The sequence below is a fragment of the Cygnus atratus genome, chromosome 9 (assembly GCF_013377495.2).
Source record: "Cygnus atratus isolate AKBS03 ecotype Queensland, Australia chromosome 9, CAtr_DNAZoo_HiC_assembly, whole genome shotgun sequence".
Taxonomy (NCBI): domain Eukaryota; kingdom Metazoa; phylum Chordata; class Aves; order Anseriformes; family Anatidae; genus Cygnus; species Cygnus atratus.
The window spans coordinates 25,825,395-25,838,222 of NC_066370.1; the positions used below are offsets into that span (position 1 = coordinate 25,825,395).

Genomic DNA, 12,828 nt, shown 5'->3' on the forward strand with positions numbered 1-12,828 from the left:
CCCTTATAAAACTTTAGGCCATCTCCTTAGGATTACCTGCTATGGTCATGCCTCTGTGATTAAAGACTTGGAAATTTTATCCACCCACAATCTAGGTGTGAGATCTGTTTCATGCTTGAACTGTGGTTTTCTAGAGCTTGTCCATACCGTTCTTTAATTCTGACCTAGGAATATCTGCAATGAGCTAGATCTTTTCATGTCTCCTGTCTCTGAATGGTAGGTATAGTCATTCTCTCTCATTATCTAATAGGCTTTTTATTACTTCTGATGTGGAAGGATGGCATCTTCTGATTTTGTGCAAGAAAGCCTTGCTATGGGTAAGAAGGAAAGCTTTCAAATTGCCTGAAGCACATAAATTTTAGAAGATCAAAGTTCACATCTGCATTGGCCAGAATAAAAATATTCTATATATATTATATATATATATATATAAATATTTTGTAAGAGCATCAGTGTGGTCACCATTTCTCTCTTTTGAAGAGTTTATGGGAGGAGAATGTCAGATGTCACAACTTGCTCTTGTCATCTTTGGAAACAACAGGAATCTTCACTTTATTTTCCTGTCCTGTGTGTAACCACCACCGTGTCCATATTCTTCTCACGTCTAGTATTGTTTTTTCCCCATCACGTGTATTTTAAGACATCCTAAGGGTTTAACAAATATTCTAGCTTATTTTGAGATTAGTGGATAGGACCCATGGTAATTACAGAATGCCACGTCCCTCCCCAGTGTGGGAGAGGGACAGCATTCACTGTAGTTCTTCTAGACCTGTCCTTGAATGTGGGCAAAATTTCCTCAGTCAAGGCACCAGCTCCTGACCCCTTCTCTTCCTGGGCCAGCTATAAGAGTTTTTTTGGATTTGAAGAGGCTATGGAAGGAGCTGGAGAATTAAATTGACTTCTGTCTTCAGTTAGTTAATTCATGAGATCTCCAAATCTCCTAAAGTTGCCTGCAAGTCAGGTTTGGGGGGGGAGGAAGCAGGCAAAGAGGAAGCATTGTTATTTCTGCCGGCACAGCAGGCTGAGCGGTGGGGGTGTCCCTCGCGCAGCGAGAGAGGGAGAAGCCTTGCTGGGAAAGGAGAGGGAGCAGGGCGTGGAAGCCTGCCGATGGCATATTCACCTTCATATGGCCGGAGTGAGGTCTGTCAGCTCCAGTGCTGGAGGTCCCGGTGCTTTTAGTGGCACGGGCATTAACACATCATTGCTACTTTGGGAAAAGTCCTATGGGCAATCGAGTTTAAGTGTCTGCGTATAAATATATAAAATACATAAATACATGCATATCGCATGTCAAAATATCAAGTAGATTAAATAGATGTTTGTATACCTAATATATATTAAGCATGCAATTATGTGTAATATGTATTTAGAGATTATATAATCTACAGAATACATAATTCTATATGTAATAGAGTGTATATATTCCATATTTAAATATAAATATATAAAATTGCCTATAGATATAAAATTCTGTAATCCATACGTCTTTTCTATACCGTTTCTGAGAACTGCAGGTGTCATCCTCAATCTGCGTTCACCAGGACTGCCTGTGCCCTGAACCCAGCATTTCTGCTGAAAGCCAGGTCAGCCTATGTTCTCCCAGAAGTCCCCTTTTCTTTCTTAGGTTTTATGTTTCTGATAAAATTGTTATTACAGTTTCCAGCTCTTCCTAAATGACTTGCAGAAGGCAGTGACAGGTTGCAATTTTAAATCCACTTAGCTATTTTTTTCTCGAATAATCCTGTTTGACAGGCTTTTTTCCCCTCCCTCCTTGTCATTGAGCATGGCTGCGGTTTGGGCTGAGCAAAGAGCTGACTAATTGTACTGGTTAGGGACACGAACGGGAGAGATTCGCCAATACTGTACCAGGCAGAAACAACAGCGCTGGTATACAAATGCTAGCTGAAAAGTAGCTTGATTTGTTACATACCATGAACATCTATTCGTTAATTTTGGACTAACATTTGGCTGTCGTTTCACTGCTGGTAGAACAGACTATGCACACCTTTTAACTGTTTATGTTAAAGGCACAGCAATTAGAATAAATGCAGATAAAAGCACTTGCTCTGTGCAAAATCGTAATTTTTGTCTCACAGTTCTTAACATTGATCTATTAAAGGTTGTGAATATTTTTTCTGTCAGTGCTGCTGTTAGTGCTTTCCGATGGCATATGCCATCTCCTCTGATTAAATTTTATTCTTTCCCAAAGTGACTAAAAGGCTGGCCTAAGATGCACAGCTAGCAAATGAACGCAGGCCTCCACCCACTGCCCTCTGCCCGCTCTGCCCGGTGCCCCCCTGTCCGGGTGAGCCTCTGCGGCTGTGGGGAGCGGAGTCTTTTCTTGTTAGCGGGTGTTTTTGACAGGAATTTTGGATGGGTTGGAATTAATGCAATGAACGCTGCATTAACAACTGAGTATTAACTTCAGCTTAGCAAAATGATCAGTTGTCATGTGTTTGTGCTGTTGCATCCTTTCATGTTGAAGCAATCTGGGAAAATTAATTTATTTTACTTATTGATTAGTTTAAAAGGTTTTTGCTTACCCTGTGCTATCTGGAAAACACATAAACCTAGTTATTTTAAAAAGCTAATGCAATTTTTCAAATTGTAATGGACACATCTATTGCCATCGTGTTTAAGGACTATTTACCTCACAGCCAATTGTCCAAATAATCAACATATACAGCACATATGCCCTGATACGCTTATTATTCCAGGGGAGAATGAGAAATAAAAAATAACCTCCTGGTGCCTTATAATTGCTCATTTCCTGTTTAAGACAGCAAATGGCAATTTGCTGTTAGAGGACAGATAAATGGGTGGGATGTTTTTTTGCTCCATTAAGAAGTCGGTTGTCTGATTAATGATTACAGAAGCAAATTGAAAAAAAAAAAGTATTAGGAAAATAAGCTAGAGGTAATATTATTTTCTTAAGCAAGTAATAAATGCAGATGCATGGAGGTTGCAAAGTCGCATAATATGGCACTAATTGGTTCAACTCATACGTACTGCCTGCTGAGCAGGCAGGTTTTATACTTGTGCTTGAAACCAGGGGCAGATAACTGAGTGGATAAAAGCTCTGGCCTTTCACCTCAGGTGCAGCAATGTGGGTCTTGCCTTTCTCAGCGCTTCCCCTGACTCATTCTGCACGGAAGTTCATTCGTGGCTTGCTATTTGTATTTCGTCTATATTTAATTTGCTTTAAAAATGTGTTTCTCTGCAGTTCTAATGAGCTTGTTAAAAGCCTGAGATCTGATTAAGGGGAAAAATCTAGACTCTGTGAGGCCTCGGCTCCAGGACGGTGCAGATCCCACGTACAAAACCCAGCTGCATGGCACAGCCGGGAGAGCAGAGCCGTCTCCTGGGGACAGCGGCAGGCTGCAGGTGCAGCTGGGCGCTGCTGACGGGGTCACGGTCACGGCCGCGGTGCCTGGGGGCGACCAGGGCACCCTGAAGTGCAGCCCCCACCGGTACCTTCTGCCTTCTGCGCCCTTGCCTTCTCCTCCTTCTCCTCCCTGCCCCCAGTTGCTCTTTCACGGCCTGTTTTGATGCCCCCTCCTCCGTCCCCTGGCTCAGCTCCGCAGGGGAGGGGAGGTGTGAGACGTGCCCCTGGTGCTCACGCAGACGTGGGGACGCGGCGCGGCTCCGCGGGGAGCTGGCGGGGTGGCACAGCAGGGCAGCACAGGTACCGAGCTGCTCTGCGTCCAAGGGGGAAAAGACACCAGGTGAAGCACTCTGGGCCCCACCAAACTGCCTTTTTTCTTTTTCTCTGCCATCGCAGTGTCTGTGTGCCAAGCTTCATGCTGAAGCAAAGCCGATAGCTAATGTTTTGTAACAGAAGCCAGACCCATAAGCTGTTAACCTCGATGTCTGTTAACCTTGATGGATCGGTTTCCATGCCTGCTCATCCCACCAGAAAACTGAGGCTGGTGTCCCGCTGCCCTGCAGGCAGCAGTTGGTACCTGTGCTCAGGAGGAGGTGAGGAGAGGGGAAGGTTGTCCCCATCCCCTTCCACCAACAGCCCCGTGGTGACACCGGAGTGCTGTCCCTCACCAGTATCCCTCAGCTCCCATGGAGAAGGTAATTAGAAAAGCAATTGTTTTAATTGTTTGGAAGCCTTCCACCTCAGATACCTACCTCCAGAGAAGAGGGAAGATGGAGGAATGTTTTTGGAAAACAAACTTACACCTTTCACATATCCAAGGGACAGGGGAGTTTGCTTGGCGACAAATGCTTTAGGAGCCTGATCCATGTAAGCTGCACTAACTGGGATCACCAGGGTTACTTCAACCTCAGCCTGCAAAAGGCCGGGTAACAATAAATTTCAGCCCTTGATTTGGGCATGGGAATAAGCCAGAAGTACAGATAAGGTCACAGACTATACTTAATTTCATATTTCTTGCTTTATCACCGCAATCAGCACGTTAGCAATCTGCCCTTGAGAAGTGTTTGCTTTTGTGCTGTCTTGTCTTTGCATTTCTGGGATTGCTCAATCATGTGGAGCTAAATTTTATTTTACTGGAAAAAGAGTCTCATTAGCTTCAGTGTATGGTTTACAAATCCAGCCCAGATTTATTTTTGTTTTCTTGCACTGGGGCAAATTCTGTGCTGATCAGCCCCTATTCAGTCACAAATACTTAATGGGTTGCACAGCAAGTCCATGTACAACTTCATCCAGTGACTGTAGCCAAAATCAACTCAGTCTCTAGAAACAGCATTTGAGAGCCTGTCCAGAGACAATTTAAAATTCCTTGCACATTCTTAATAAAGTGACAAAGCTCCTTGAACTCTTAAGTAATCCTGTGCACCCGTCAGACAGTCGTGAGAATTTATAGTGGTTTCCCCTGTTTTCTCAGCCTTTTTCCTCTGGACGCAAGCTGACACGGACCTGGAAATGGGGACAGTTTCCGAGTGGAGTTAAGAGCTGCTCTTGCTTGCTGCACAGTCAGCCAGGGGCATTCATCCCTCAGGAGGCCTTTTGGCTCGTTTCTTCACATCTGTCCGTGTCACAGTGTACTGGAGAACCACTCACACGGGGCATTAATAGTATGTGAATATTAAAAATCTTGTAAACATTTTATTCAAATGTATTGTCATTTTAGCAGTTTGTTTTTCTTAAACTAACTCCGTATGGGTATGTGTTTGAAGGCCTGTTACAAAGCCTCTGTGTGAACACTAATCCACTGAGGGTCCCTCCGTGGCCACCGCCACCGCTGACAGCCTCGGAACAAAGGTAAGCAAATTGCCCCAAGCAGGGTTATCTCCAGAGGGAGCGGTGGCCAAATGCCGTCTGAGGTTTTACATCCTCAGACAAAAGGCTCCACCAGACCGGAGGGCTTGAAGCTGGAGGCCCGGCTCCGGCTCCGTCTGACACATGCAGATGTAATTCAGGCGGCTCACTTCCTCGCTGGAACAATGGGAGCACTGGGGCTCTCAGGAGCTTTCAAGCACCATTTGCTGCTCTTGTTTACAATCTTGTCTATTTTAAAATCAGTTCCCTTAGCTAAACAAGGTGACAAAAAGAATCAGATTAACAAACAAGATTAGTCTTCTGGTAGGTGCGTGAGCCAAACATAAAAGGGATGTCGGACTGGAGAACACCCAAAGAGGTGAGCCGATACCTGTTTACCTTAACAAGCGGTGCATTTGTAGGCACTTACATGAAACTTTCCAACCACTGGCAAGATCAAGGCTGGGAGCAGTCAGAGCCGCAGGACACGTGCCGAGGGCTGCCTTTGGGGGCAGCTTGCGTGCCAGGCCAGCGCTGGTCTCCTGCGGTGCGAGCGAATCCTCGCGGAGGGACGTGGCACGGCTGCCAGCTCCCTCACGTTCACGTGAGCACTGCAGCAGCTTTCCATGCGTGCATGCCTTGGTCTGCGAGATCCAAACCAGTGAGTTTAACAGGAATCGGTCATTTGGCCCAGGTCCCGCCATATCCCCACAATGAGGATAAAGTAAGAAGAATGCGAAGACTTGATCAGCGGCTGGTGGAAGCTGCTGCAATTCCACTGACTTCCACTGAGCTACCCCAAAGTACAAATACTGAGTCCTGGAGAGTTTTAACCATCGAGGATTATGGCCTGCTGCCACGTTATTGATATGTCTGTTGCTGTTTTTATTTTAACCCACTAACACAAAAGCATTTGGTCTGAGCTGCAGAGCAGGACCAAAATGTCTTCCAAAGTGAGCAACTGCTGGCTTTTAAAGCAACTCTTCTTCTTTACCAATGCCCACGCTGGGCCAGCCCGAAGCTTTGTCTCCTAACCCCTCATGAACTGGAACCTCTCTCCTAACAGGTCTAGCTGCTGGTTGCAACCACCACACACATGAATAAACAGCGTGCATTCTACCTGAGGCATTAGCTGGAGGATTTACATATGTACGGAAAGAAGATTTCAGCTGGTATGAGAGCAGAGAGGCAGAGCACTGCGCTGCCCAGCTTGCAGACCCGGAGGCCCAAATACTTTTATAACTGCGAGCACAAAGCCTGTGCTGATCGCACGGTCGGCGTTCAAGTCCAGCACCCAGCCTGGCTGCCCGCAGCTGTGCTCGGGGCGCGGGGAGCACCGTGACCGTGACCGGCCGCAGTGACCCGGCGGGGACCCGCGTGCGCTGCTGGCCCTCAGAGCTCAGCTCGGCACTGCGGGCCTCGAGTCCAGGCTGGAAGCGAAGGGAGAGAAATCCCTCTCCATCCCTGCTCCTCCTGGAGAAGCCGGGGGTTAAAGCTCTGCCCTCCAGCTCTGACGCTCCCTTCCTTTTCAAACCTTGCTTTTCAAACCAGACTGCTCCACTAATTACTCTTAAACCTAACTTTTGGAGTTGCTGTACCTTAAAGAGGGGTGAATCAGGTGTTTGGCTAGGTTTTCCGTGTACCCTGCAAACAGACCTGGAAAACTGAAACTCCAAACAATACAGATCCCTGCAGTTTCGACTAGGTTTGTGAGTTGCTTTCTGCAGCAGTGCAGGGACGAGCACGTTGCGGCATCGGATGGCACCGGGGCAGGAGGGGTGCAAGTGTCGTGATACAAGTCAAACGCAACGTGAACTGCACAAGGAAACCTTGTCCACGCTGCTGCATGAAAAATGTCTCCAAGGCAACACTGCGTAGCTCTAGGGGCTGTGCAATGTTCAGTGACAGTTGCTGAATTGACGCTACCAGGATTTCAGTAGCTGGCAGGATGCTCTCTGTTCGGCCACCACTAACAGCCCGCATCTGGACTGCTGAATATTTTCAGCACTGCAGTGCTATGAGCGCACTTGGATTTATTTTATACATTTGTCCCTTTCTCACATTTTGGTTGGCTGTGAAATTGCTTTTACATTCACTTAGATTTGAAAATGAAGACAAGAAAACCCCACAAAAATAGCTGCTGCTTCTCCTTCAGCTCTGGAAGGTGGTGGATTAAAACTTAAGGTCCGGTTTCAAAATATATTCAGCACTCCACACGAGAGAGCTTACCGTGGCTAGTTTGACAGAGAGATAATTACAGTAATTTGATTACAGCTTATGAACACCTATAAGGAGAACAAAAATTCGCTGCCTTTAGGTCTCTCTGGTCTAGCAGACAAAAGTGTGTTTAAGATCCAGTGCTTGCACATTGAAGCTCTGTGATGCCAGAGTGGGGGCAAACGTGAAGAGCCAGGATAACCACGCGCTGGAGCGCTTCCCTGAGAGCCAGCATGAGCCTCCTACCCCAGTGGCTTTTTTAAGACGAGATAATTTTTTCCTACGCAAGATGCTGCAGCCAGGCAGGAATGTGGCTGGGGGAGTGCTGCAGTTTGTATTATGAAGGAGGTCATACTGGAAAATCACAGCGATCTCTTCTGGCTTTGCAGTCTTTGAATGCAGACTGCAAATCTATGGCAAGCAGAGCCAGTGAAATACAGAACAGAATACCTGAGATATCATAGGGAAAGTAAACGAGGTAATTATTGAGAATTACAGAGCACAGTGTGGGTTGCTATAGTGGAGATGAAGCCTTCAACACCTCACATCCTGCATGACGGCAGGTGGCTCAGATCAACACTGCTCTGTTTTGTCAAAGATGCGATAAATCATGTTCTTGAATGGGAAGGGTTTCACCCTCACCACAGAGAATGTGCACACTTGAGGGGCAGCGAGTCCCCACGGCACTGAGCGCACGAGCAGGATGGTTCCCAACCCGGGGCAGGAGGCAGGAGGGCCGCACAGCCACGCACCAGGGCAGCAGGCACGGCGATGCTGCAGCAGCTCTCCTGCAGCTCCCGCTGCTGGTGGCCGAATCCCACATCTCCTGCACCACCTGCCCCGGGCGCGGGGCGAGCCTTGGCAAGCTCTGGGCACCAGCAGCTGTAGCTGGGCCACAAGGCACCCTGCGAGGGATCCCGGTCCTGCCTGCTCCTGTCACACAGCTGGGGAAGGCAAGGCTCCCAATGCAACACAGAGCAATTGTGGAGGGCTGGGCACCACGTGCTGGGTGCAAGGGAAAGGGAGACACTTTCAGAAGAGGATCGGACTGGACACTGGGAAAAAGTCGTTTGCTATAGGGGTGGACAAACACTGGAACCGGCTTCTTTCCTTTCCTTTCCTTTCCTTTCCTTTCCTTTCCTTTCCTTTCCTTTCCTTTCCTTTCCTTTCCTTTCCTTTCCTTTCCTTTCCTTTCCTTTCCTTTCCTTTCCTTTCCTTTCCTTTCCTTTCCTTTCCTTTCCTTTCCTTTCCTTTCCTTTCCTTTCCTTTCCTTTCCTTTCCTTTCCTTTCCTTTCCTTTCCTTTCCTTTCCTTTCCTTTCCTTTCCTTTCCTTTCCTTTTTCCTTTCCTTTCCTTTCCTTTCCTTTCCTTTCCTTTCCTTTCCTTTCCTTTCCTTTCCTTTCCTTTCCTTTCCTTTCCTTTCCTTTCCTTTCCTTTCCTTTCCTTTCCTTTCCTTTCCTTTTTCCTTTCCTTTTTCCTTTCCTTTTTCCTTTCCTTTCCTTTCCTTTCCTTTCCTTTCCTTTCCTTTCCTTTCCTTTCCTTTCCTTTCCTTTCCTTTCCTTTCCTTTCCTTCCCTTTCCTTCCCTTTCCTTCCCTTTCCTTCCCTTTCCTTCCCTTTCCTTCCCTTTCCTTTCCTTTCCTTTCCTTTCCTTTCCTTTTTCCTTTCCTCTTTCCTTTCCTTTCCTTTCCTTTCCTTTCCTTTCCTTTCCTTTCCTTTCCTTTCCTTTCCTTTCCTTTCCTTTCCTTTCCTTTCCTTTTTCCTTTCCTTTTTCCTTTCCTTTCCTTTCCTTTCCTTTCCTTTCCTTTCCTTTCCTTTCCTTTCCTTTCCTTTCCTTTCCTTTCCTTTCCTTTCCTTTCCTTTCCTTTCCTTTCCTTTCCTTTCCTTTTTCCTTTCCTTTCCTTTCCTTTCCTTTCCTTTCCTTTCCTTTCCTTTCCTTTTTCCTTTCCTTTTTCCTTTCCTTTTTCCTTTCCTTTTTCCTTTCCTTTCCTTTCCTTTCCTTTCCTTTCCTTTCCTTTCCTTTCCTTTCCTTTCCTTTCCTTTCCTTTCCTTTCCTTTCCTTTCCTTTCCTTTCCTTTCCTTTCCTTTTTCCTTTCCTTTTTCCTTTCCTTTCCTTTCCTTTCCTTTCCTTTCCTTTCCTTTCCTTTCCTTTCCTTTCCTTTCCTTTCCTTTCCTTTCCTTTCCTTTCCTTTCCTTTCCTTTCCTTTCCTTTCCTTTCCTTTCCTTTTTCCTTTCCTTTTTCCTTTCCTTTCCTTTCCTTTCCTTTCCTTTCCTTTCCTTTCCTTTCCTTTCCTTTCCTTTCCTTTCCTTTCCTTTCCTTTCCTTTCCTTTCCTTTCCTTTCCTTTCCTTTCCTTTTTCCTTTCCTTTTTCCTTTCCTTTTTCCTTTCCTTTCCTTTCCTTTCCTTTCCTTTCCTTTCCTTTCCTTTCCTTTCCTTTCCTTTCCTTTCCTTTCCTTTCCTTTCCTTTCCCTCTTCTCTTCTCTTCTCTTCTCTTCTCTTCTCTTCTCTTCTCTTCTCTTCTCTTCTCTTCTCTTCTCTTCTCTTCTCTTCTCTTCTCTTCTCTTCTCTTCTCTTCTCTTCTCTTCTCTTCTCTTCTCTTCTCTTCTCTTCTCTTCTCTCTGCTCTTCTCGCTCTGCTCTGCTTTTCTCTCTTCTTTCTCCTCTCTCTTCACTTCTTCTCCTCTCCTCTCTTTTGCTTCTCTTTATTTGCTTCTCCTCTTTCTTCTCCCTTTTTCCTTCTCTTTCTTTCCTTTTCCCTTCCTCCTCTTTCCGTACCTCCCCCCCCGCTCCCCTCCCCGCGGATCCGGGCCGGGCCGGGCCGGGCTGCGGCCGCCGCGGGCGCCCCCTGGTGCCGCCGCTCGCAGCGCCGCGGGGAGCCCGGGGCCGCCCCCCCCGCGGGCACCGGGAGCACGAGGCCGCCCCGCGGGGCCGAGCGGAGCCTGCGGGGGGGCCTCCTGCCCCCGGCCTGCCCCGAGCTGTGCCCCCCGGCCTGCCCCACGTCCAGCCGCGAGTTGTGCCCCCCGGCCTGCCCCCGCTGACGGCAGGACGAGCAGCCGCCTGCTCCCAGCAGGACACAAGCGCTGCTGTCCCTTCGCTCCTGGCCCGGTGCTGCAGCTGCCACCAGGGCCCCGCGTCACCCCTTGGGCCTGTTCCTCGCTGGCCGCAGCCCGGAGGCCTGGGCACAGAGCGCCGTGCCCGCAGAGGCTGGGCCTGCGGGCGCCGTGTGCCCTGCCGGGGCATGGCCAGCGGGCCTCGGTCCCCTGGGGACACTCACTGCCCGGGACGGAGGTGGCCTCGGGACTGGCACAGGGACCAGGTCACAGCCCAGTCCCTGCCCGCAGCTTTGTTAGCCAGGTGTCGCCCAGGGGGAGCTCAGGTTGAAGGCTCTGGAAATAAAATGGCTTTGATGTAAAAGGAAAACCAACAAACAAGCACAACCCTGGCACTTCCAGTGTGATTTCTAGTGAATTGCAGTGGTATAACATCAGCCCATTTCTGCTCACGTGTTTTCAAGTGGGACTTTAGCTCTGCCTTCACCTATTTCCTAAATGCTTTCAAAAATGTGGTTCTTAAAGCTTCTTAAATAATCCTGCATGCAGCTGATGCCTCCATGTGCACTCATGAGGTGCAAATCTAATGTGTTGCTCTTCAAACTTCTGGTGGAGGCAAGGAGCACCACCGCAGTGTTTCCTCCTTTCCACCTTTCTGTTAGGCTCGCCCGCGAGCGCTGTCCCATTTCTTGCCAGGGCGTGACCAGCAACCCCGTGATGTTCAGTGCTTTTCATCTCACCTTCTTCCACCCTACTGCACCACGTCGGCGGCCTTCTCGAGGCCCGGCCACACGCTGCTTTGCTGCGGCTCTTTGCCAAATGTTACTCAGCACGTGCTATGAGACTTAGGTGTTTAGCCAGTGCAGAGACAATTCCACCAAATAAAAACAGACGTAACTGAACCGCAGCTATAGCCAACAGCACCGGGGTACCACGGGGGCATGGCCGTGGGGCAGGACGACGTTGGGTGTGCTACCTGTCCCCATGACCTGAGCAGTGCCTGCACTCACACATCCTGGCTTCCGCCGAGCCTTCATGGGCACCACGAGCAGATCTCTGCCCAGGGCCGACCCGAAGGGCCCAGCCTCGTGGCAGCGTGTCGCCAAGTGCGATCGTGTCCCTCTGCGTCCTCCTCCGGCTCCTGCCTTGCTCCCGCAGCCTGGCCGAGCGCTGGTGTCGCCAGAGCAGGCAGCGCGCGTGCGCCATGCAGTAACCATGGCGATGCCTGCGGCTGCGGGTCCTTGCTCAGTGGGTTTGCAGAGGAAGAGAAAGGCTGTTCTTCAGAAAAGCAAATTAGCATTTTCCACCATCCCCTTCTTGTTTTTCATGCACGGGCAGGTCGGTGCTGGTGCTGGGCCGGCAGCGGCCTGGAGGCACCTCGGGAGGAGAAGGAGCCAGGCCGTGCTCACGGCACGTGCTTGGGCTTCGTGATGGGGAGCATGTATGGAAATGGGTTTCACAGCAATTACCTCTGTCAGCCTGGGGAAGAGTTTTATTACAGGCTTTTAGCATCCCTGCCTGCACTGCCTCCATTTGAAGGCTCTTTAATTGGGCAGCCTTTCTCGGGGATGGTACCCAGCTATCCAGTACCCTGATATCAAAACATGTAATGGCTAACTACAGTTTACAGAATAAGTTGTTCTCCTTCCAGAATAAACATGTATATGTTTTGCCTATGTACCACAGAGCTAAAATCTGTGTCAGTACGAGACCAGCTCCGTACAGCACTGGAGGATGGGGTCAGTCCCTGTGCTAAGGCTGGCCAGCAGCTGGGAGCTGCGAGTCCAGAGCTGGCTCCAGCACTGCCACTGCTGGTCTCCCGTCAATCCCTTGGCGCAGCAAGGGTTGATGCTTATTTAAACTGCCCAACATTTTACCTAACCTATTCCTGATGTTTTTGTGAAGAGCAAGAGTACAAGTGGCCATAAATCCACATTAAAAGGAGCGATCCCAAAGCTTTGCAAGACAGGAGGCCCATTATAAAGCTGCAAAGCCAATTCCTGCCAAATAGTGTGTGTGTGTGATGGGAAGAGCCACCGAGACACTTGCAGTGCCGAAGAAGTTGGGATCCAACTAATGCATTACCATACCTAAAGGGAATAAAAAACCTTCAGTGCTAAATGATGCTTTCTGGTGTGTTTCAAAATTGACCTGTGATACATTATTTAGGAGCTCACATTATAACTTAGTCTTTCTTTTAGTGGGATTAGGACACTATTAAGCTCAAGAGAAATACATCATCTTTCCAAAAATAAAACACTTCATGATTTTAATGCATCTTCTTGTTACTGACACATCTGAACCAATCGTAATGCTGGAGCACTCCTCCTCTAAA

General features: G+C 48.4%; 1 long non-coding RNA gene across 1 annotated transcript; it reads left to right on the plus strand.

Moving 5' to 3' along the window:
• The first annotated feature begins 251 nt into the window (after positions 1 to 251).
• On the plus strand, positions 252 to 5,298 carry LOC118258036 (uncharacterized). Its single transcript, XR_004781777.1, has 3 exons — positions 252 to 317; positions 1,515 to 1,583; positions 4,857 to 5,298. It is a non-coding gene; the product is annotated as an uncharacterized LOC118258036 (long non-coding RNA).
• Positions 5,299 to 12,828: the final 7,530 nt, after the last annotated feature.